Source organism: Lemur catta, chromosome 5 (assembly GCF_020740605.2).
Source record: "Lemur catta isolate mLemCat1 chromosome 5, mLemCat1.pri, whole genome shotgun sequence".
Lineage (NCBI taxonomy): Eukaryota > Metazoa > Chordata > Mammalia > Primates > Lemuridae > Lemur > Lemur catta.
The window spans coordinates 8289007-8312449 of record NC_059132.1 but is presented as its reverse complement, the minus strand read 5'-3'; the positions used below and the strand labels follow the sequence as shown (position 1 = coordinate 8312449).

Sequence of the window (23443 nt, the reverse complement as noted above, 5' to 3'; positions counted from 1 at the left end):
AAGGCACAAATGGGGACCACAGGAGGTGAAGCAGACTCCAGGAAAGAAGATGGGGACAGGTCAGGACTGAGGCACCAGCAAGACACGCAGATCAGAGACGTCAGGAAAGTGGCTGGGGCTGCAGCAGAGAAGGCGAGGACTCCTGTCCACGTGGGTGGCGGCAGAAAACAGGGACTAGAGAGAATAGGGTCAGGGAGAGACAGAGCTTCTGGTGTGGGAGGGAGGGAACCCTGGGCAGACTCACAGGACAGCCAAGGGGAACAAGAAACGGACGCTCAGAAGGAGACGGGGCAGCCTGGAGAGCACACCGACAATGAAGGAAGCGAGAGTTTCAGGAAAGAAGAGGAATGCTGAGACAAATCACACGGCAGGTAATATTTTAAAACAAGCACACCTTCTCAAGCACCATGCATCTTTTTAGAAGACATGCTGAATAAAAACGGGAATGCTTTGGTAGGGGAAAGACAAGAGGTGTGCGTCGCCTGCTCTGAATGTTGGGGTTTTATTCGTATGAGAACCTGTCTTACCCAAGGGTGAGGAAACGAGAGTCCACACCTACTTCACAATGAAAACCTACTTGAATCGCTTTAGCTAAGATGAAAATTACCCTGTCCAAGATGGTTTCAATCTTTCAAATCACTTTTCAGTACTGCAGACCTTCACTCCCATACCTTCATACCATTTTAAAGTGCTGTTTGTGGCTCAGAGAATGGTAATAAAAACATTTTTTAAAAAATCAGACTTTCTAAAAAAAAAAAAAAGAGTTGGGGATGGTATCACCATGGAACCAATAAACAGCATGGAAGAGACTTTCAATAAATTTCAGATCGTCACCTCCAGTTAAAAATCAATTTAGTGCAAAGATAACTAATTGCTCCTGGGATCTCTAACATACCCACATTTGTCCTCTGACAGCCATTACTTAGTAAGGCCAAGAAACCAAGTAGGAGGGAAGGAGGGAGCTGCCTGGTTCATAAACCAGAAGCCACTGGTTAATTCCCACAAGCCACAGATGGGCTACAGACAGTGAGCGAGCAGGTCCCTGTTTTAGGGACTTCCAATCTTGTAGTCTGCTACAGGAAAACCTAATGTACAAAAACCACGCAAAGAATCAAATACAGCACTAGGGCACAGATGTTCAAAGCTTAAGCAATTCTTTGCCTCGCTACAGACTCATTTTAGGCAGGATTCTCTCGCACTGTGCTCACCTTGGCAGCGTCCACGGCACCTACACAACTCAGATCTGCACACAACTGTTCTCTGACACGTCTGTCAGATGAAGTGATCAACATCTGCCCCTGGCTGATAGGCCAAGGCTTGAGAACCAGCTATGGTGAGAATCTGACCACAGAAAATAAGGAAAAACCGGAAGTGAATAAAGGAGGGAAATGGGACTGGGCAAAACATAGGGCTACACACAATATTTACTTCAAACAAGCTTTTTGGTTCAAGGTTCTGTGGTCTCAAATTTAAATAACCCCAGGGAGAGAGACGGCCACCCATAATCTATTACCACCAGCAATGCCGACCAAACAGCTCAGGGAGTTTCTGATTCATAGTCCAGGTAAAACCACAACTAGTGTCTTACACTTACAACTAGTGTCTACAGCAACTTACAGTTTAACAGCAGGTGGCTGAGAGAGCTGGCCTTTTGCAGTAGAAATAAAGGAATCCCAGGTCACACTGTGGGCAGAAATCAACTTCTCCAGCTGAAGTTAAAATTCCTTTCTCCCAGGTCACTCCCCTCACCCACCAAACTAGAGCTTTACCACCTCCAGACATTGCCATTCCACTGGATTTGCCAACTGTGTGTGGACCCCCTTCCCATGTGGCAGGCCCTGTCCTAGGTCAGAACCAACCCAGCCCAGCCCCTGCCCTCATGGGGCTTCCACAGCCCTGTCCCTGCTCTGAATCAGGGGGTTCCCAAGCTCACACACAACCCAATTCTCATCCCATCTCTGAGTGTTTGTCCTTGCTGTTCCCTCCACCAACCATGTGGAGAGGCCCCATTTCCAGCTGTCCAGATGGGCCAATCCTTCAGATGCCACCCCCTCCACGGAGCACCCCAGTCCCACGCCAGCCTGCCTGCAGCACCTCCCTCCACCCACGCCATGCAGGTGCCACCTCCCTTCTCCAACCTCTTCAGTCAATCTGTCTGTGTCACCTAATGGCAGTTAATATGTCACTATCCTTTGCTATATTAGCTGTGTGACGTAGGCTGGGACAGCCTCCCCAAGGCTCCATTTCTGTATCTGTAAAACAAAGAGATAATAGTACCCAATAATAAGAAAAGAAAAAATAGCCACCTTTTATTAAGATCTCACTATGTACCAGAGAAATGCTGTGAAATTTACAAATATCATCTCACTTGACCCTCAAAATCCTGCGAGGCAACACTGCTATCCCCATCTCATGGATGAGAAAACAGGCGACAGAGGCTGAGGAATGTCCCCAAGGTGCAGACAACAAGCAACAGAGCCGAGATCCTCACTCTGACAACCCCACGCCGGGGCCCTCTCTGAATCACCACCTGCTGCTGCTGCCCCTTCGTCACTTTCCTACCTACCTCCCAAGGTTGTTCTGAGATGATACATGAAACGTCCTCAGCACACTGGCTAATTCTGGGTCTGTCACCATGGTAACCTCCTTTAAGGGAGACTTATTCATATATGTGTACACTTTAAACATACTAATCAATAGAGAATGAATGAATGAAGTAAGGAAGGAAGAAAATGAAAACCAAGAATGAAGGACATCTGCTAAACTACCAAAATAAGATACGGAAGTGTCTTACAAGTGGTTACTCAACATGCTATATATAGATCTTCACAGGACAGCACAAAATGTAACTCGATTTTTCTCCCAAATGTATTTGAGATGCAGTCTGCATTCCGGGGGTATAAAGGGGAAGAGGTGGGGGTGGTCACAGCGGAGGGAACAGAAATGACACAGCACATCTCAGAAGTGGCAGGCCCGGTTCTGCAGCCCTCACGAAGACAAAATCCCACTGAAGGGAAATCCATCCAAATCCTCTTTGCCAGGGAGGAGGAGGAGGTCAGAGAGAATAATCGGCAAGAGGACCTGAAATTCTGGCTCACCCATGCCACACCAAAGGACATCCCCTGGGAACAAGAGACAGGCACCACATGTGGCACACCCACCCTCCCTCCCGTGCTGCGGTGACTCCCTCCCCCCTGACACTTGTGCCTCAGCTCCCCCCCAGCACAAACACTACCCCAGCTGGGTGACCTTGGCCCAGTCCTCGGCCCGTCGGATAATACCAGAGCTGCCCTCACAACAGGTAATGGTGAGTCAACAGGTAATACGCCAAGCCAGTGTGTGGCATGTGACAAGCACCCAACGTGAGTCAGCTATAAATGTGGGCAGGCTGTGGCGATGCAGAGACGCTACTGTGAGGAACACAGAGACCTAAACGCTGCAGTACCCCGCCCTGGCACCCTTCCACGGAACCATCGCATGGCTTTCATACACGGACACCTTAGGTGGCCAGTTCCATTGTGGTGCACAAAATACACCTCTCCTTTGAACATAACGACAACAAAAAAATCAAAATTCCATTGGTCTTGGGGGGGGAGAAAAAGGCATGTGGGAGAAGTGGGAGTGGGGAGACAAAAAAGGAGAAAATGCAAGCCGGGAAATGGAAAAAAAGGAAAGGACGCAGCCTGAACAGCTGCTACCAACAAGCCAGGAGCTGTGCTGGTGGCCAGTCCAGACGTGGGGGGAAGTAGAGGCAGATCCCTGTGGCGACTCAGAGCTTAGTCTATCAAGAAAAGAGACCTGAGGGACAGCCCTGCCCCTGAAGCCATCATGGTCAGTGCCCGCCAGCCAGAAGGCAGGGCCACCAGCAGGGACGCCAGCCAAGGCTGACACTCGGCTGCTACAGCTGATTTTAGTATTCAGCAACTGATTTGTTTCTGAACACAAACGGTACACACAGAAGTCTCTTCCTTTTCTAAAAATACACAAGTCTGCAGTTCAGCACTGAGAAGGCCACCGAGAGCGTGTCACAAAGACAGAAACTGCGGATGTCTGGCCACCAGAAGGAAAAGCATTTCCTTTAACAACAGCAAAGGGCGTGAAGTTACCCTTTAACCCAGAGGCCCAGATACATCCTGGGAAACAGCGTGGCAAGAAGAGCTCCGTGATTTGAGACGGACTTGCCCCGACTCCCACCTCTGACGCTTGCTATTCTAACTTAACTTCTCTGAGTCTCAGTTTCCCCTTCTCTAAAGTGGGGTGACAATAGCACCTGCCTGGCAGAGTTCTTATAAGGATTAGAAACAACGAATGCAAAGCACCGAGGACAGTTCCTGGCACAGAAGAGATGATCAATACACAGTTGGTTATTCCTAATATCCCAGTCTCTGTTGCTCCCTCTCCTCTCATCCCTAAAACAACCCAGCCGAGGAAAGGAAAGACTGATTTTCCCTGCTCTCCTGGCTGCCTCCCTCGCAAGAGCTGCAGCTCCTGGAGGACATTCCTGGTGTCTGCTCCGGGCAGCAACACACGGGCCAAGAAATCAGGCGGCTGCTTGTTAGCGAAGGGAACAGAAAAGGAAAGGGAAGTGCGCCCCTCCAGGCCTCATGGAGGGCTCCCCGACACGCTAAGCCTCGGCAGGCAGCAGAGTGCAGAGCAGGAACGAACCTGTGGAAAGGGGGCTGCAATCGACTAAAGGGGTTCTTTACTCTTCCGGGGTTCACAGACGAAGAGCTCTAGAAGGTCCTGAACCCTCTGAAATTGAAGATGAATTTTGGGTAAACGTGCGTTTTCTTGAGAAAGAGTCCAGAACTTTCATCAGATTTTCACCAAAAGTCTTTGACACTCCCCTCGAAAAAAGAAGACTTTTAAAACCAACAGCTCATTGAGAGAAAACAAGAATGTCTGAGAAGGAAAAATATACAGTGATTTCTAATTTTTTAACTCACACGTAATGACATTTGCCAGGTGCTTTACCATGTGTTATCTCAGTCCCCACAACACTGGAAGGAGATGGGGATCATCTCCACAAGGGGAAACTGAGGTTCAGAGGAGCACACCACTCCCCAAGTTCCATAACTAGCAAATCGCGGGGCCAGGACTCAGCCCCGAGAATGTCTAAGGCCAAAGCTCAGGCTCTTAATCACATCACAGTGTTCCAGTCCAAGCCACAGATCTTATAAACTAAAAGGAAGAGTGGAAAGAAAGACAGGGAGGGGAGGAAGAGAAGTTGGTTAGAACCTGACTTACAGTTCAACACTCTTTCCACTACATCCATCCTCCCCCGGTCTTCACACAATGAGCCATCAGGAAAAGACAAAAAGCCACGAGGATTATAAAATCACTACTCCCCAGGTATGTTACTGAGACTAAAATGAGGCAAAACGTAACAAAGCACTTAGGTTTGCCTGGCATGTAGTAAGCACTCAATAAATAGCAGGCACCATTGTTATCATTACAGTCTAGTGGATCAGCATGTCCCAGCAATCAAAGGCATCATCCTTATGCCGATGAGCCCCACATTAATTGCTTCAATGAGCCCATCTCCTTGTATCCCTGAACTCCACTCAGATGCTGGGGAGACAGAGGCCTCAATTTGGCTCCCAGGAGTAACCACACTCTTCCCCGCAGCTGCGAGCTTGAGAAGCCAGCAGCGGCAGCCAGCAAGACTTGGGTGCATGCCTGGGTCCCAGAGCCAACTACCCAACATCATCCAAGGTGCCGAGAGGTCTCAGAAACCTCCAGGGTGATTATGGGGGTAGGGAATATTCATGACAATATTCCAGACATAGAAAGAAATCCAGAAAATAAGTATAAGAAGCTGTCAAAGGTGGGATAGGTACAACTCTGAGCCAGATATGCCAACAGCTGAAAAAACACAGGGTTTTGGTGGACCAGGGCTTGGGGGAACAAAGATTTGGGGGACCTTTGAATCATAACTCCTCTGTCCGTGTAAGAAAGCCATCCAACTGATGAAAATTATCCTCCTTGAAAAATCACATGCGTTTGCCCCAATCTTCACAACCAGAATATACCACCCTCTAGTACAATCTATGAAGTTGCTATTTATTTAATTAAACAATTATTCTATGTGTTAAGCCCTTTATACACATTATCTCATATAATCCTCAAAATGAAATTTTGAGAGAACCACCGTCCCCTGTTTTACAAATTGACCTTGGAAAGGTTTCTAAATCCCATGCTCTACTACTGTGCATTTTTAAATCAATTATTGGGTTCCACCTAGGGGACTTCTAAGCATATTTTTCTCCTAATCCTTCTAGAAACATAGGAAATAACTTATTCTATTCTATCCTGTTCCAAAAGATTTCTTGTGCTGGGTGCTAAATGCAAGATGAACTACACTACCCTGAGGTTCGGCTGTGTTTGGAAGCACACAAGACGGGGGCATGAATGACACAAATACAGGCAAGGTGGATATTAACAGTCAAAAGGAATGGGGGTTGGACCACAGACCTTCCATCCCACAGACTGACATACCCGAAACACTCCACATTCCCCTCTTTTCACAAACAATTTCAAGAAAATATGTCTTCTCTTCTCAAAGACAAAATTCTTGAAACATTAGTAGAGTATCTATAGAGTAAGAGAATCTATAGACTAAGAAATACAAAAGAATGCAGGGGAAATATCACTTGAAAAAAAGCAAACACATAACACCCTGCAAGTGTTCTCCATTAGATTTCCCAAAGCAAGTCATGACTTTGGAACCAACCCATTAACACAAATCAAAATAATCTGAACCAAATGTTCCCATTTAAAGGCCCTTTCCCCCTTGAAGGTTTGTACAAGGGAAAATGCACTCTCATACACCAGGCACCTTGTTCCAGTGATTACCACCAGACCTGGAGGTTTGCGTGGCTCTTACCAAACTAGCGAAAGTCTATGAACCCCAAAACCAAGAACAGAGATCACAAAAGAGGTGGGGAGAGGTAGACATAACAGAACGTGGGAAATTTTGCAACCCGACCTCCCTCTGAAAATGAAACTTTCTTTCTCTGTGGATTTTTGTTCCTAGAAGTCATCCTTCAACACGACTCAGGCACTACTGTACTTTCCTTGCCTCCACCCTCTCCCATCAGCCATCTCCTTTGCTCCAGCCAGAGGGATCTGTTGCTTAGCAACTACCCTCCAACAAAAACAAGAGCCAAGATGAAGTCAGGCTTCTGTCATCTCCTGCTCCCTAGCACTCACGGGACAAGCTTTAAGCAGAGCCAAGAAATCTACAGTTTCCATCAGACCTGGGGCTCAGAGGCTGAGGAGCTTTGCAGAATTGCCCGCAACACTCACCCTGGACCACTCCAGCTACGGTAAAAGGTTCTCATTAAACATTAAGGCTACACAAGGACTCAATACACTGCAGGAACCACTGCACCCCCAGCTCACATCCAATATTTCCTCAATTATGGTGTAAGTGTCATGGCAACGATGTCCTGGATTTAGCCTAATACGTCTTTCCAATCTAGGTGTCTGGTTCAGCACCATGAGATCTGACACCTGTAGTCACCTCTCCAGGGACTGTCCTTGACACTTTCTCTAAAGTTAGTTCTTCCCTATCACCCAGGATTTCTTTCTTAGTGATTTTTACGCCTTATTTTGTCTCATTGCTTTCTTTATTTTCTGCCTATATGAACGCAGGGACCCTGATTACGGTTTTATCTTTAGTCCCCAGAGGCTGATAGAAAGAAGCCACACAGTTACTGAATGGATGAGGTAAGATGAGGAAAGGAAATCATGTGGAGGCCCTTGTATATGTATATCCTTAAGTGGTATGACAAATAACCTAAGATTACTAGCTTCCCTAAATAACCTACTATAGATCTAGTTTTTATGAATTTAAAAATCTTTTTGTATATCTTTTCGTACTTTCAGTCTCAAGAAAAACAAATTCTATGTGTTTACTATCTACTATGTGAAAGTAATACTTTTTATATTTCTACATTACTTCTACTGAACCTTTCTTTGGAGGAGGAAGGGGAGAACTGGTAGAGTAGATATTGGGGTGGTTAATCCAACTGTTATTCTAGGATCCCGTGAATAAGCCCATGCTTATTCCCTGACAATTTCATCTCAGTGTATGAATGGAGTACACACACGGGGACCTCAGAGAAGGGACCTAAGTGAAACTCCTCGCGAATCTTTTCTGACGACTGTTGACCAACTAGGCTCATGGCAACTAACACTTGCCACAGGCTCTCCCCATCCATTTACCCAGGAACCTTATAACAATCTGAAATTCTTATCCATTTTCTTGTTTACTGTCTTTTCCACCTGAATCAAAGTTTCATAAGAGTAGAAGCTTGTCTGCTTTGTTCCAAAACCCCTAGAACATTTTAGGGCCTATTAAACAAACAATTGTCCAAAACAAACAAAAAAAAACTTACATTGACTATGCAGTTAGCAAGGTTGCCTAAGCCTCTGGACAAAGACTAAGGACTAATTCATTCCTAAAAGAAAGAACTAACGTATTATTCCTCCACGATGAGGTAAGGCTTTGCCAGCCACTCCCCGTCATATATTTACATGGTTCTGAGTAAACAATGTTCAGTTTCCACCCAAAAACTGTTTAAGTTTAGCCTTCTTAACATCTGCAAATTCATAAATCACACTGACTATGAGGATAAAGGAACTCAACATAACTATCCAAGCCCTGAATGAGCCTATTTAGCAAGAGTAGAGTCAACACATGTGGCACATCATATTTTCTAAAGATAGCCACACCAATACATCCCATGCCACATGTTCTTCTTACAACAAATGACACAGGACACTCCTGTATCAAGCACTGGGGTCCACCTTCCCTCCCTTGAACCTGAGTGGACCACTGTAACTGCCTCAACCAAAAGAACACAGTGGAAGTGATATGCATGACTTCAGAGGCTAGGTCAGAAGAGGCTAGGCCTCCCTCCCTCTCCCTCTCCCTCTCTCTCTCTCAATACAGAACTGCACAGCACACAAAGCTTTTTCAGTGTCTCCAGTCTTTGAGCTCTTTGGACTTGAAGAAGCTGAGGCAGGCTCTTTGGCCAGCTGTCACTTTCTCCCTTTACCACCCACTGCATCTGCACAGAGACTAAAAGTGAGAACATTTCCCTGCTGAATAAATTCTTCTCACTAGCTTGTTCACTCTCACAAAAGCCTCACTCCAGACCTTTTTGGTTTTGAATAAACCAGAATAGGGATTATTTACCTGCATGAAGTCTCCCCTAGGTCTCAACAGACCAGATCAAGCAAACTTAGAGGGGTATTCTTTCAGTGAGAAAAATCCTCTAAATTTCAATACTTATTGCAAAAGTATTTCACATGAGTATATCCACTATGACACATGGGTTTCAGCATCAGACCACACATGAGTTCAAATACCAGTTCTGCCACTTGTTAGCTGGGTGACCTTGGGCAAGTTATTTGACTTCTCTGTACATTACTGTATCTATAAAAGAGACAATAACCTTCAAAGGATTGTTATGAAAATTAAATAGGTTATTATAACACTTATAAAGTGTTCACTACGTGGGGGACATTTTTTAAGCACCTGAAGGTACTGAGACCATACCTGGCATACAGTGGGCATTCCCTAAGGGGTAACTGCCATTAGCATCATTATTCTAACATCATTAAATCAGCATTTGTTCCTATGACTGAGGCCACGATGCCTCTGAGATAACTCTGTCAAGATCAACTCTTAGTTGTAGCACTAGAGCAAAGAGGTGCAAACTCATAATCAACTTAAATAACTCATCACAAACTCGTAAGATACATCAGAATCATATAAGCTGTCTGTTAAAATGCAGATGTGTGGTTATACCCTCATAGATTTGATTCACTACTCTAGGACGGAGTCCAGGAACATACTTTAACCATCTCCCACTACCCCTCCCCAGGTGATTCCAGGAAATGCTGCCATAGAGATACTGGAGTCAACATCTGGACTGAATCGGTCACGATGCCATAGAAAGACCATGAGCTAAGAGTCAGAGGGTGCTGGGTTCTAGTCTCAGCTTTGCCTCTGTCTATCTAGTTCTCCAGCTTTCACATAGTCACTTAACTTCTCTGGGTATTCAGTTTCCTCGTCTGTATGAAGTTTCAGAGTAGATAATTCCAAACATGCCTATTTTTCCAAAGTTGATCCGACGACATGACCCCTGGACACAAACCTTCAGGCCAGCTTGTTTTGTACATTTGTAGTAGCAAACAGAGTAAGAACTATAATTTACTAAGCCCCAGCTATGTGCAAGACACTGTCCTGGATGCTTATTAATTCATTTAATTATTTTTAATGGTAACAACCACTTTGAAGTATAAGGATTATTACACAAGATGATAAAAACCAACTCAAAGAGGTTCAACAACCTGCCTGAGGAGATACAGCCAATGAGTGGCAGAGCCTAGATTCTACCCCAGGTTGACCTGACCCAACACCTGTGTTCTTACATCATTATGCCTTTGGCCATCTCACTATAAAATTCATTTCCTTTGTATTTCTTTGTTTTTGTTCAATCAAATGTTAAGAACAATAAAAGTTTGGTTGTAAGCAATTTCCATTTAATGGGAGGCAAAGGAGGAAGAAAATGCAAAACCCATTTCCTTGTTAGGCCATCATACAAACATTACCAGAATCAATCGATATTTTACCCTCAATTTCATACCTAAAACATGCAGATTGCTGTCTGCCAGTATCCCTTTAGGGAAAAATGAAAGCTGTGAATTACCAGTGTAAAGTTATGTACACATAAAGGATTATTCTTTAATTCTGCTTCCATCTGAAACAACTTGAGGCACAAAACTGTTTTGTATTGCTTGAGTTAGTCCTAAGAAAGGAGAAAGAGTTGGGATATAAATACATAAACATTTCACCAAGGCTACCAATCCAAAACTTCTCATAAACCATGATGCACAAAAAAGAACGAGAGGAACTAGGAATCTGGCAAAAGACTCAACACTGATTTCACATTCAAAATTATCTTCCACTGCAGAGAAAAGACAAGACCAGCTCACCCCTAAGCAACTCAGTTCCACAAAGTATCAAAGGGCAAGAACAGGGCAGAGGGCACTGCAAACCTAACAAGTAGGCCCTCAGATCATTGCTGAGTTAAGCTCAAAGGAGACCCAAGAGCAACCAGACACTATGTCAGAATGATGCATTTAGCCTGAGGAACTGCAAGGTAGGTAAACAGAGAGGCAGGGAAGTGAACACAAAGCACTGAGGTTGGTCAGCGGGAGAGGGTGAAAAAAACAGCGTTTTGCCAAGATCCTTCTTCCCGTTCTTAATTCCTCTCATGGGAAGAACAGAACTTTCCGACAGAGTATCCCCCACTGAGCTGAGAGATACAAGGGGAAAGTTTCTCATGATGTCTACCCTTCTGTTTGCTTCTGCCAAGTAACTTAAAGGGAACCTAATCCCAGGCCTTCTCGCCTCCAAATTTCATTTACTTCATCTCGGGAACTCGGAGGAATAAAGGGGAAAAGGATGAGAAGGAAGAGAAACAGCATTAACCACAGCAACTTCCAGATAACGGATTTTAGATGAAAACTTTTGGTTTCCAAATTTGTTCTGTGAGCAATTTAAAGGGTGTTTGAGGAACACACAGCATGGGGTAAGTCACACAGGAAAAAGCATAGGATTTGAAACCAGAAAAGTCTGAGCTCTGACCTCAGTACCACCTGAGCCACTTCCTAACTACCCGACCCGAGGCAAGTTACGCAATCTTCCTTCAGTTTCCACTTGTGTAAAACAGGTACGATAATACCAACCTCATACAACTGTTTTGGTTTTTTTGTTGTTTTGTTTTTTAAAAAAGTCTTAATTCACTTTATTTTTCTTGTATAAAAAATTCTCTGTTGTAACCACAGCTGGTGCTTGGATCCTCCGCACAGAGACTCTGGGTGGGTCTTGACAAGAGGTTCAGTGACTTCCTGGTAGGGAGACTTGGTGGATCCCTTTCCAGAGGTCAGGAGTCGGATAGCCATAGGTCTTAGAGATGGCATCAAAGGTGGCCTTGGCGGAGTTGCCCAGGGTGGCAGTGCAGCCCCTGGCTGAGGTGTAGCCGTCATCAACATCAGCCATCAGCAGCAGCTTCTGGGGCACAAGGGCCGAGACGACATCAGTTCCTCTAGGGGCAGGGAGAAGATGCACCAGCACAGAGCCACAGCAGCCTGTCACCTTGCCAATCTTGTTCCCCCAGTGGCCTCTCTGCACAGGGACAGTGGAGAGCTTGACCAGGATGATGGCCCCTCCTTGCAGCACTTAACACCTAGACCAATGTGGCCACTGTGGTCTCCGATGGCAACAAATGTCTTGAACCTGGTCCACGGGCCAGTGTGGGTCTGCTTTTACACTGGCATGATCTTCAAAACCTCATCTTTCAGAGATGCTCCCAGAAAAAAGTCAGTGATCTCAGACCCCATGATGGGCAGGGAGAAGAGACAGCTCTCCTCCAAGGACTTGACCTTCACATCCTTGACCAGGCGCCCAGCTTGGTGACGGCCAGCCACTCCTTGTCCCCAGCGTTGCCTTTACGAGCTCCACAGCCCAACCCTGGCCCCGAGTGCCACTGCTGAAGCCCCCATGGCACCCGGTTCCAGGGCCCTCCCACTATACCGATGTCATGCACCATTTGGTGTTTTCTTGGAGAAGAATCATGTTAATAGAACCGTTTCAAAGAATAAATGAAATAACATATGCAAAATGCCTAATATGGTACCTGACCAGAGTTTTTCTAAATCGGGAAAAGAGGTAAGCAAAAAATGAGCCAGAAAATCTTATTTATATTTGTAGCATTTTGAACTCCTTTGAACCACTCTGTGGGGAGCCTAAACCTGGGGCCCCCTGCAGTTCTGTGCCAATCTTCACTCTTCCCAGTTTGTGGAAATGAAAGCCTTCAAGATGTTTCAAAGCAGCCACAGACACCAGGGAAAATCATCGCAATTATGTCAGACTGGGCACACGGGGAGCACACGATCATCTGAAGCCTCAAACAGAGAAATGAGAAGAGGTGGTCTAACGTTGCAGGTAAGGGCGCTGACTGCCTGCTGCTCAGGGCATGTTGAACTCCAACATTGGGAAAAAGAAAAATTTATTTAAAGAGTAACTTGTAAATGATTTCGATGACTGGTTCATCACTGGGGAAAAAAGCTGTCAGGCTTTAAGAAAGCCAGCTCCTCTCTTCTGAGGAGAACGATGAGCTATAGACTAAGTGAGAAGCCAAAACCCCAGGGAGATCATTAACCAAGCGAAACAGCAACTTGGCACAGCCAGTTCAGAGCCCCTGCCTGGGGTGCCTCGCCCTGGAATTAAGCAAGACAGGAGGGCAGTGGGCTGGGGAGCAGGGACACACATCCTGGCCTTGCTCTCCAACAATCCAGACACCATGTCAACGTACACGAACATTCTATCTCCAAGAAGCGAGAAAGGGTACCAAAGCCCTGGACTCAGATGGCCTGTGCTTAATCCTGCCTCTGCCATTTACTCGCTCTGTGAATAATTTCAACTCTCTGTGCCTGGATTTCCTGATCTACGAAACGGGTATAATACCAGAACCAATCTTACAGAGTTTTGTGAGGATTTGATTGTATGAGTTATACAAATAGAGTTTAGATCACAGTAAGTGCTCAATTAAATGAAAGCTATTATAATCTACCTCTTGGTATTGGTGGCTAACCATTATTGAGCTTTTATTGTGTACCATGTGCTAATTAAGAATTTCCCAATTTAGTCCCCCCAAATTCTATTAGACAACATATGTAAAGCACTAAGCTCAATGCCCTCCTTGAACATAGAGAATGTTCAATAAAGGGGACCCATTCCTTGCTATTATCATTACCAAATCAAACTAAAACACCCCTTCACTCAGTTCTGAAAAGATACCTAGATAAAAGATAAGTCGAAGAAAATGTGAAACTTAATTACCCTATAGACATCTATTTAATATTTGGGTAATATGTCAATTGGGTATTTCTGATGAGTCAGAGACCCTTCTTATATCAAATAGCCTTGATATTACCTTGAAGATTTATTCTGATAGAGATCCCAGGACCCAGGAGTTAAATGAATGAAGCCTCCTGAATACTCTCTTATACTGAGAGTCTATAGTCAGAAGAAAAGAGAAGAGGTCTCTTTACCATCAATCCTACCTCTGATGATTCAAGATACAACGTGCTTTGAAGAAGCACCCATTTCAATTCCAGAAAAGTTTTCACATTGTGAAAAGTTTTCACAATGCATTAAACTTTAAATCACTTCATGAGATAAACAGAGGCTATTCAAATAATTAAAGAAATATTTTTAAAAAAACAATGATTTGGTAAAGACCAAACTTGATTTTTTTAAAAAAGCAATCCCTAAAAGCACTTCTATTTCTGATCCAATCCTCTTACATCAGATGAAGACAACATACCAACAGCCTTAGGCTACTCAGTTCTGTCAACCGACAGTGCTCACATGTGAGGCAGGTGAAACAGAGCCTTGACATTGTCAAGTTCTGTACTAACGATAATCTTGGTCTACACAGGAGTGGTAGCACCCTTTGGGTGGTACAGTCACTATTTAATGGCCATGCACCATTAATGCGCAGTCCTTTGCCACGTGACTTTGTGTTCCTCCCATCCAGAGATGGAACCAATTTCTCCCCTCCCTTGAATTGAAGCTAGGCTGGCCCTGTGACTTGTTTTGGCCAACAGACAGTGGCAGAGGTGACACTGCAATTCCAAAGCCTAGGCCTCAAGAGGCCCGAAGCTTCCACCTTTGCCCTGCTGGAACACCGCCCTGCAAGTGCCATAGCATGGAGAGGCCCAGGATGAAACAGCACATGGGAGAGGCCCTGCTGTCCAAACCCCAAATGTAGCTGCATGAGTGAGCCCAGGAAAGGATGAAAGAACCACTCAGCCAATCCACTGAGTCACAACCAATAAACACTATTGTCATCTTCAGTCTCAAAGGTTTGGGGTAATTTGTTTTACCACAATAGATAAGGGATACAGGTAGATTATCTGGGATTTACTTAATTTTTAATATGAGTTTCTGAAACAATTAAAAACTTTTCTTCAACTCAACAACAGGCAAAATCTAGGTTGCTGGAACTCAGGAAGAATAGTTACCTTAGAAGAGGAGGGATGGGATAGAGGTAAGAGGGGAGATTTCTGGGATGCTAATAACTTATTTCTTAGTCTGCGTAGCTGATATGGTTTGGATGTTTGGCCCCTCCAAATCTCATGCTGAAATCAATCCTCAGCGTTGAAGGTGGAGCCAAGGAGGAAGTGTTTGCATCATGGGGGCAAATCCTTCAGTCAAGACATGAGATAAGGAAATTTTTTATCCATAAAGTAGAAACAGTATACAGACATTTAAAATGACATCAACTCCAAAAAAAAAACAAAGAATATTTTTTAAAAGGGACTGAAAGTTCTCTCTTCATAGTGGGATTATGAGTATCTTTCATCCTACTGCTTTACAATTTTCTGCACTTTTCAAATTTTCTATAAGGTGCAGGTATTTTTCACTTTTTACTTTTATAATCAGAAACAAAATAAAAAGCTAGGGAAAAATGTGAAGATAATTAACATTATAATCTATTCCTTTTGGTATTTTTTATCATTCTACCCATTACTTACATTCTATGCCTAGAATCATTTCAGATATATATGTGCATATATATATATGTATATACACAAACACATATAAATGTGTATACACACACACACATACACACCTTGAACGTCCAACCAGACTCGACTCCCACTGAATCCCAATGATCTATTCCTCTTTCTTTTGCTCTAGGCTATAAACCCTTCATCATTTTGGTAAACTCAATGCCCAACAGTGTCTTGCTCTCACATTTTGACTATAAGCTGCTGGATGTCAGGGTAAGAACAAGAGGACTTACTTAAACTGCATGGGTGCAGGGGCAATATGTCCCTAGATGTCCTGTTCCTGGCACACAAAAGACCCAAAATAAGTACCTGTTATTTGTATTTGTCAGCTTGGGCTGTTATAGCAAAATACCATAGACTGGGTGGCTTGAACTACAGAACTTCATCTTCTCACAGTCTGGGGGCTGGAAGTTTGAGATGAGGGTGACAAGCAGGGTCAGGTCCTGGCTAGGGTTTCCTTCCTGGCTTGCAGAGGGCTGCCTACTGTGTGCTCACATGACCTCTTTGTGCATGCATAGAGAGAGAGAGAGTGCTCTCTGGTGTCTCTTCTTACAAGGACACTAATCCTATCATATCGGTGGCCCACCCTTAAAGACCTCCTTTAACCTTAATGAAGTCTTTACAAGCCCTATCTCCAAATATGGTCCTATTAGGGGTTAGGGCTTCAACATATGAATTTGGGCAGGGGACACAATTCAGTCCACAGCATTTATTAAATGGAAACTGACAACACTTCACCATACCTGTGGACCACTAAATTGATACCAAAAATAGACTATTCTCTGTGTCCATCAGAACAATAGCCTGAAAAACTTCCTCTCTCACCCCTTGTGTCCACTGACGGAGAACACCCAAGGATAGGTGTACAGTTTCAGCACGTCTTCACACAGTAATGGACAACAGAGGGCCAAGGAAGGATTTGGGCATGGGTGAGATATGTCCAAACCTGTGCTTTAGGAGGGCTGATGAGGGAGCAGCAAGTCTGAGTCCAGATGAAGAAACACAGGAGGTGGAAACTACTGTCAGGGCCATTGCAACAGCCAGTCAGTGGCTACGTGAGTGCTAGTAGCAGAAACAGCTATTGTGCAAGGAGTAGGGAGAGAGAGGAAAGAGCAGATGTGAGGGGAATCACCAAAGTCTGATCCATGGGAAACTGCTACCGACAAATAATGAGAGACGGAGAGAGGGAAAAAGCAGCAAAGACTGTGTTAAGGTAAAGGGAGGAAGGGGTGAGAGTACAGTTGTGCTATCCAAAGACCCAGGGATGCGAGGAGGAGGATGTGTTCTGCACAGGGAAGGAGAGAGGGTGATTTGCAGTTGAGACCTGTTGAATCTGAGCTGCCCGGAGATATCAAGGCAGAGATGATAGGCAGGCAGCTGGAAATGGACACATGGAACCCTAGAAGTCAAGCCCAAGGTGGGTATGTGATTGTCAGCCACAGAAGTAAAGACAGCTGAGAAAACTGAGCACAGAAACTCAGAGACTGTCTTCTTTGGACAAGGGAGAGAAAAAGACCAAAGAGCAAAGGGGGGGAAAAAAAACAAAAAAACAAGGAAAGGCCAGAGGGGTAGTAGGAAAATCAGGATAACACAGTGCTACAAAAGCCAGAAAAGTTTCCAGGACAGACACAGTGTTCAGGACCAGCACGTGCTACAAAACAACAAATAGCCGAGCACGGAGCATTCAGATCTGGCTCCTGTGTGATCAGCAGACCCCTCAACAGAGCTGTCTCCACGGGGTCAGGCTAGCAAAGCAGGAAGCCACAGAAAGCAAATAAGAAAAAGACACAAACAGGCTGAGTTCCTGCATGTGTGCTCGGCATTGTGACAGGAATTTTATAAGGATCATCATCTTTAATCCTCACCAACACCCCTGCGAGGTAGGTGCTATTATATTTGCATTCAGAGCATTTTATATAAAACTTAATAATGAAAGGAGCATGTCTACAAGGTCATATTTGCCTGTCTGAAAAAGCAAACCTCTCATACGTATTTTGGTGTAGCCATGGAGATTTGAGAGCAGGCATGTAGGTGGAATCAGATATCAAAGAAACTGATATGAAAGGAGATGGGGGACAATGGAGCGGACTAGCTAGGTGACTAATCACAACGGCCAAAGTATTTACGATGGCAAATAGGTGAAGCTGACTCCCAGTGGCTACCTACTGTCTGTCTGTCTGTCTGTCTGTCTCCCACCCACACGAACTGCTTGGGAGAAAACACACAAAACCATGCTAGTCTGGTCAATTAGCCCCAGTGCAAACTGGTAATATCAGTAACACTTTTTGAAGGCTGATTTTTTTTTTTAATCTACCTGCACGGCTATATTTATTAAAGAGTCTGAGTTCACCGTATCATTAAAAACTCAAGACTTCACTCAGCAGTCATCACAATTACGTCACAATTATGGGAAAACAGACTGATTGCTGTAACAGTCTCAGAAACATCCCAAACCTGAAGATATTTAACACAAGTGGAAAAATACTGAGTTTTAGAAATCCTTCACTTCCTCTTTCCACCTTCTACCACAACTCCTTATCACCACAAAATAATTTTTAATCCTTGTCACAGTCGCTCTCAATTACACTAATTGAAAGACACATAAATCACCTTTTTTCAACCAGATGTTTAAACCATACTTGATAGTAATGAGCTATTTTATTAGAACTGTTAAAAAAAAATGCTAGCAATTTTGAGCTTGCAAGAAACCCTAATAATAGCAGCTCATTTGGATTTACAAACCCATAAATCTGTGGATACCGTTTGACGCTTATTGAACATGAATAACATCCCCACGTGCTGCGTTCCTGAGGCTTGGCCAACATTCTGGGGAAATGACTTAACTCACACTGATAGGCTTCAGAAAGGTTCACCCTGGACCAATATTTCCTCACACCAATTGCCTCTTCCTACTATTCTCAACAGGGTGAAAACATCCACCATTTATCTCTTCTCAAGGTGACAATGATTTAAAGCCCTAAGCTTGACTCATACCTCTGCCACTTCCTAGCTGTACACAGTGGGAACAGCAGGTCATGCTCTGAATCAGTTCATCCCCTGCATGTTGGGAATAAAACCTCAGCAGAATCACGACTGGAAAACACTAGGCCAAGAAGGGAGACAGCAGGGTGCACTGGACAGAGTCAGACACACCTGGGCACCCACTCTGGGTTCACCATTACCTACGTGGCCAGGTTACACCCGGGAAGTTCAGCATTCAGTTCCTTTAGCTTTTACACTCTTCCTCATTAACACATTTGATTCCAGCCAATTAGCCTTGACGTTCTGTTGTTGTTGTTTTTTAATCCAGTGTGGTAAGCACCAAACACAGAGATAGATACCAATTATATCGCATCACACCTCACTCTTAGGGTGATCTACCGTGCCCTGTGCTCTGCAGATCAGTATCTTTCTGAAGTTAATAAGGGTGGGAGTTGTAACCATGCTTTCTTGCTGGTTTGGGTAAAGAAAGAGGTGGCCTCACTCTCATCACGATCTACTGGGGGGAAAAAAGCCACGGAAGCTGACATTCATTCTTATCAACAAAGGTTTCAAAGAACCCTGTGCAGATCCATATGTAGGGTGACCATATCTAAATTAAGACAGTTTTGAGAAAGGGGGCACTATTAATAATCATGCTGAGACAGCAGGTATGACCCAGGACATGTGGTCATCCTGATCCAGTCCTTTGCAGGAAGAAGAAGATGATATATCATGCGTGCGCGCTCTCTCTTTCTCTCCCTGCCCCCTACCAAGTTTCAATTTCGGAGATCTCGAGAACAGAAAGGTTGCAGGAACCTCAAAGCCACCTCCTCGCCTTATTACCAGCTTTTCCCTGACTCAGCATAAGCACATGCCTAACCAGCACTTACTAACCTGTGTAATCACACTGTGCCTTTCCTTTGAACACAGTAACCAACTTCCAATAACACACCAATAGTGGGGATCGTGAGCACACAGAAACACTGTAGTAGGTAAAGCAGCCATGCAGTCCTAGCCAGTTTGCAATGAGGACAGGGTCAGGCTGGCAGAGGAAGGAAAGGGGCCTGCTGTTTGTCAGAATCACCTAGCACCCCAGTCCAAGTACTAGAGGAGGCAAAGACCAGATTTCGGCAACTCCACACATTGGCCAAGTGGCAGCTCTCCCTGAATGTGCGGGGGGAGTTGCCAACACCCCCAAATATAGAGACAAACCCCCATGCAATGAGAGCTTACAAAACCAGACTCTCCCCAGTCTCAGAGCCACTGTCACCCCCACTATACGTGGCCAACACCTAAGGAGGGCAAAACCATTCTTAAATTATCCCAAAAACACACAGTATTTTAGTTAAAACTAATTATCAGGAAAAAAGAAAGCAAAGCTATGTAAAGACAAAAGCCTTCGGGGAAAAAAGAATAATATATGCTTGTTAATTTCCTTCTCAATGCTTTTCTTCTTTCCCAACATTTTAGAACAGGAAGGACCCTAATTTACCACCTACACGTTATTCTTAAAAGAAACAAAAAGTAGTAAAATAATCGTAATGGATAATGACTCGTTTTATGGTGCACAGGCTATAAACCCACCAAGAAAAGACCGTGACAAGAAAAATTAAATGGGTAAAAGTAGAATGGTAGAGAGTGCAGGAATAATCCTTCAGCTAAAGTGCACTCAAAACTTTTTTCAAAATAAAGGGTGGAGATGTCAAAGAGGACAACACTTTCAATTTTTAACAGATACTGCATCCCCTGAGCATGGCCGGCATTTCATACAATCTGCCAGGGGCTCCCAGGGAGGCGCAGGCTGAGGACCCAATAAAGAGACAATTCCTACCCACGGAGGAAACTCGATGCAGGAAACCTCAACAGAGCAGAGCATCTATTCCCTCGGAATAGAGTGTGTAACTATTTCCAGGATACACCATCTACTAGTCCTATTCCAACCCTTGGAACCCAAGAAAAGCCAAGGGAACAAAGTCCAGAAAGAAGTGCTGAGAAGGACTGCAGCATAAACCACAACACTTAAAATACCAACACTTCCTGGATGCCGAGGGAGTCGTTAGCTAGTAACTGGCTGGTATTATTGAGCACTTAAATGTGCCAGGCACTATGTGAAGCACTGCATCTATGCATTAAGCTAATTCCCCCAACAGTCCTGAGAGTTAGGTCCTACTACCATCCTCATTTTGGAGATGAGAAAACTGCAGCTGCTAGACTTGGGCCACCCAGATAGTAAGTAGCAGAGTCAGGAAAAGACCACCACATGAACTCAAGAGCCCACGCCACTGACCTCCATACTATATATATCCTTTGGTTATTGGTCACCCAGCTGGTGAATGAAGATGTAAGGACTGAAACCCAAGTCTGCCTGGCCCTGAAGCCCACGCTCTCAACCCCAACTCTGCACAGTTACCTAACCACTGCCACTGGTCGTGCTGTCCCAACCTCCACCGCCAAAACCACAAATTCTACCACCATTTATGATAAAGAGCATCATTTACGGGGAGCTTGCTGTGCTGATATAAGAAAACTTTGGCTTGGAGATGTTAAGGTGACTCAGATCCTAAACTAAGTGGCAGGGGAGACAAGATTTGAGCCCACGCCCACTGAGCTCCTGCACCTAAGCTGCCACTCCCTCCTGCAGAGGCCAGAGGGGTAGCCCAGGACACAGGATCACACCACAAACAGCCACGGAGGCCACGCCAGAGGTGGCTGTCCTGACTGTCGTTCCTCAGGTCTCACCCAGCAACTTCCTGCTTTTCAACTGACTAAAAATAGAATAAAAACCCCCAGAAGCTCAATTTCCTCATTTCACAGCAGATTAAAAACAGCCAACCCAAAGGGGATGAGAAGCACTTAGCGACACTCCTGTGACAGTGACCTCGGGTAAGGTGACAACTGACACATGGGGGAGGAAAATGAAAAACTGAAAGTGCAGACTCAAAATTATGTCAGCGAAGCACATAGTGACGGGCCTGTGTCATCAAGAAAAAAACTGGCATTTGCTTAAGCTTCCTCTGTTTTTAAAAGCAGGGAAATGCCTAACATTTAAGTCAGGTTTTGATCAACTATTTAAGATTTTTCAAGTCTTGAAATTGAAACAGTAACAGGCAGGGGGAGCTTGGTGGAAACAAGCACAGGACAGCAGACTGTCCTGGGCTTTCATGCTGAGAGCTCCACCCCTCCCCACGGGGGGTGGCCAGGGACCCAGGGACTCACTGCACCTGGTGGGCCTCAAGAAGGCCTGAGAGAGAACACAGTGTGGTCACAAGCCATGTGCCTTTTGGGAAGAATCCCAACTCCCCTAAGGACAACCCGAGCCTGGTCTGCTATCCGAGGTAACCCTGGTGCCTGGCACATAATAGACATTCAATAAATGGCTATCCAATACATGAACGAAACTGCACAACTTTAGAAAAAATTACTTCACTCTCTTTAAACTTCAAATCCTGCTCTGCAAAATGGGCATTACAATTCCTATGTGAAGGAATGTGGTGAAGATTCAATAGCTAATCATGTAAAGTGCCTCTCCCATGCCCTGCATACTGGCCTTACGGAGCTGTGACAACTGCACGGGTGGATCTCCAGTTATCTGGAAATCTGACCGAGGCACCAGGCCATGTTCCCCAGCAACAGCGAACAAAGGAAGCATCAGCCCCTCAGCCTGTTGAATATCTGAAAAGCAACTCAAGCAAATATGCCCCCTTCCTCAAAAATACTCCCCAAATTCAAGACTATCTCACTGGTCATTAAAACCCTTGCAAACTAGAAAGATGTAATAATTTTACAAATTAAGCACAGAAGTAAGTAGCAAATCGGTAACAAAATCAAGGTCTTCTGACTTCGCTTCCTCGTCATCTCTCCTCGGCCACCAGAAACTAAACACTCCCATGTTACCATGTGCGGAATTCCACAAATCCCAGGCCAGCAGACAGCAGGAAGAAAAGCAACTTTGTCACAAGCAGATTTTAAAACTGTGTTCTGGGCACAGAGCCCAGCAAGGACACCTATCAATGATACTTTCTGGCTCAGGAAAAGTTTCCTCCTGTCTGATCTGGAATCTCTGCTGGACAGAAAGGCCTTTTTAGAATATCTTGTAGAATATTGGCTCCTGATTACTTCTTGTCTTTTCCTTCAGTCCTTGTTGCCAACTTAGCTTTTCAAAAAAAGAAGAAAAAATGTCCTGAATGTTCCAGAAGGAATTTATTGTCCTGCTAAGGAATTAAAATAGAAAAACAATAACCCTTTGAACTTTAGGTGGCCTGTGGGCAAGGAAGAAATTAAGTCAAGGAGCCTATGCTGCTCGGGGCGGTGACAGCCAGGCAGTCTCCAGGGAGAGGCTGGGGACCAGGGCCCTTCCCTGAGCTGGGCAATGCAGAGGGGACCCGGCCTCCGGGCTCCTCCCTCTCAGCCTCCACCCATCCCACACCCATCTCCAGCAGGAGGGGCAGCGAGTGAGACCCCCAGCCCCTCCAGCAATGGATGGAGGGGGCCTCTCTCTGTCCCTCATGGCCACCTGCTGAGAGAGTGCCCAGCCACCCTCCACAATGAGCCTTCCTTATTCAGTAATGACAATGGTAGTAGCAGCAATAACAACAGTTACTAATATCTGGGATGTGCATGCACTAGGTGCTGTTGTAAGCACTTCAACACACTGTCTGCCACAACAGAAAAAATAATTTTCCCTCGGGCCACAGTGTTTTATTACGAACATAGAATAAAAACTTTCGAAAACAAACCGATCCTTTCTAATTTAATGAAAAATTTGTTATTTTTCATTGTTTTCTGCGCGTGAGTTATACGC

At 44.8% G+C, this 23443-nt stretch overlaps 1 protein-coding gene and 1 pseudogene across 3 annotated transcripts in view; both read right to left on the bottom strand.

Moving 5' to 3' along the window:
- ARHGAP26 (Rho GTPase activating protein 26) overlaps positions 1–23443 on the bottom strand; it is a 371806-nt gene that overhangs the window by 296084 nt on the left and 52279 nt on the right. The window lies entirely within an intron of this gene.
- On the bottom strand, positions 4690–12629 carry LOC123638608 (annotated as a pseudogene).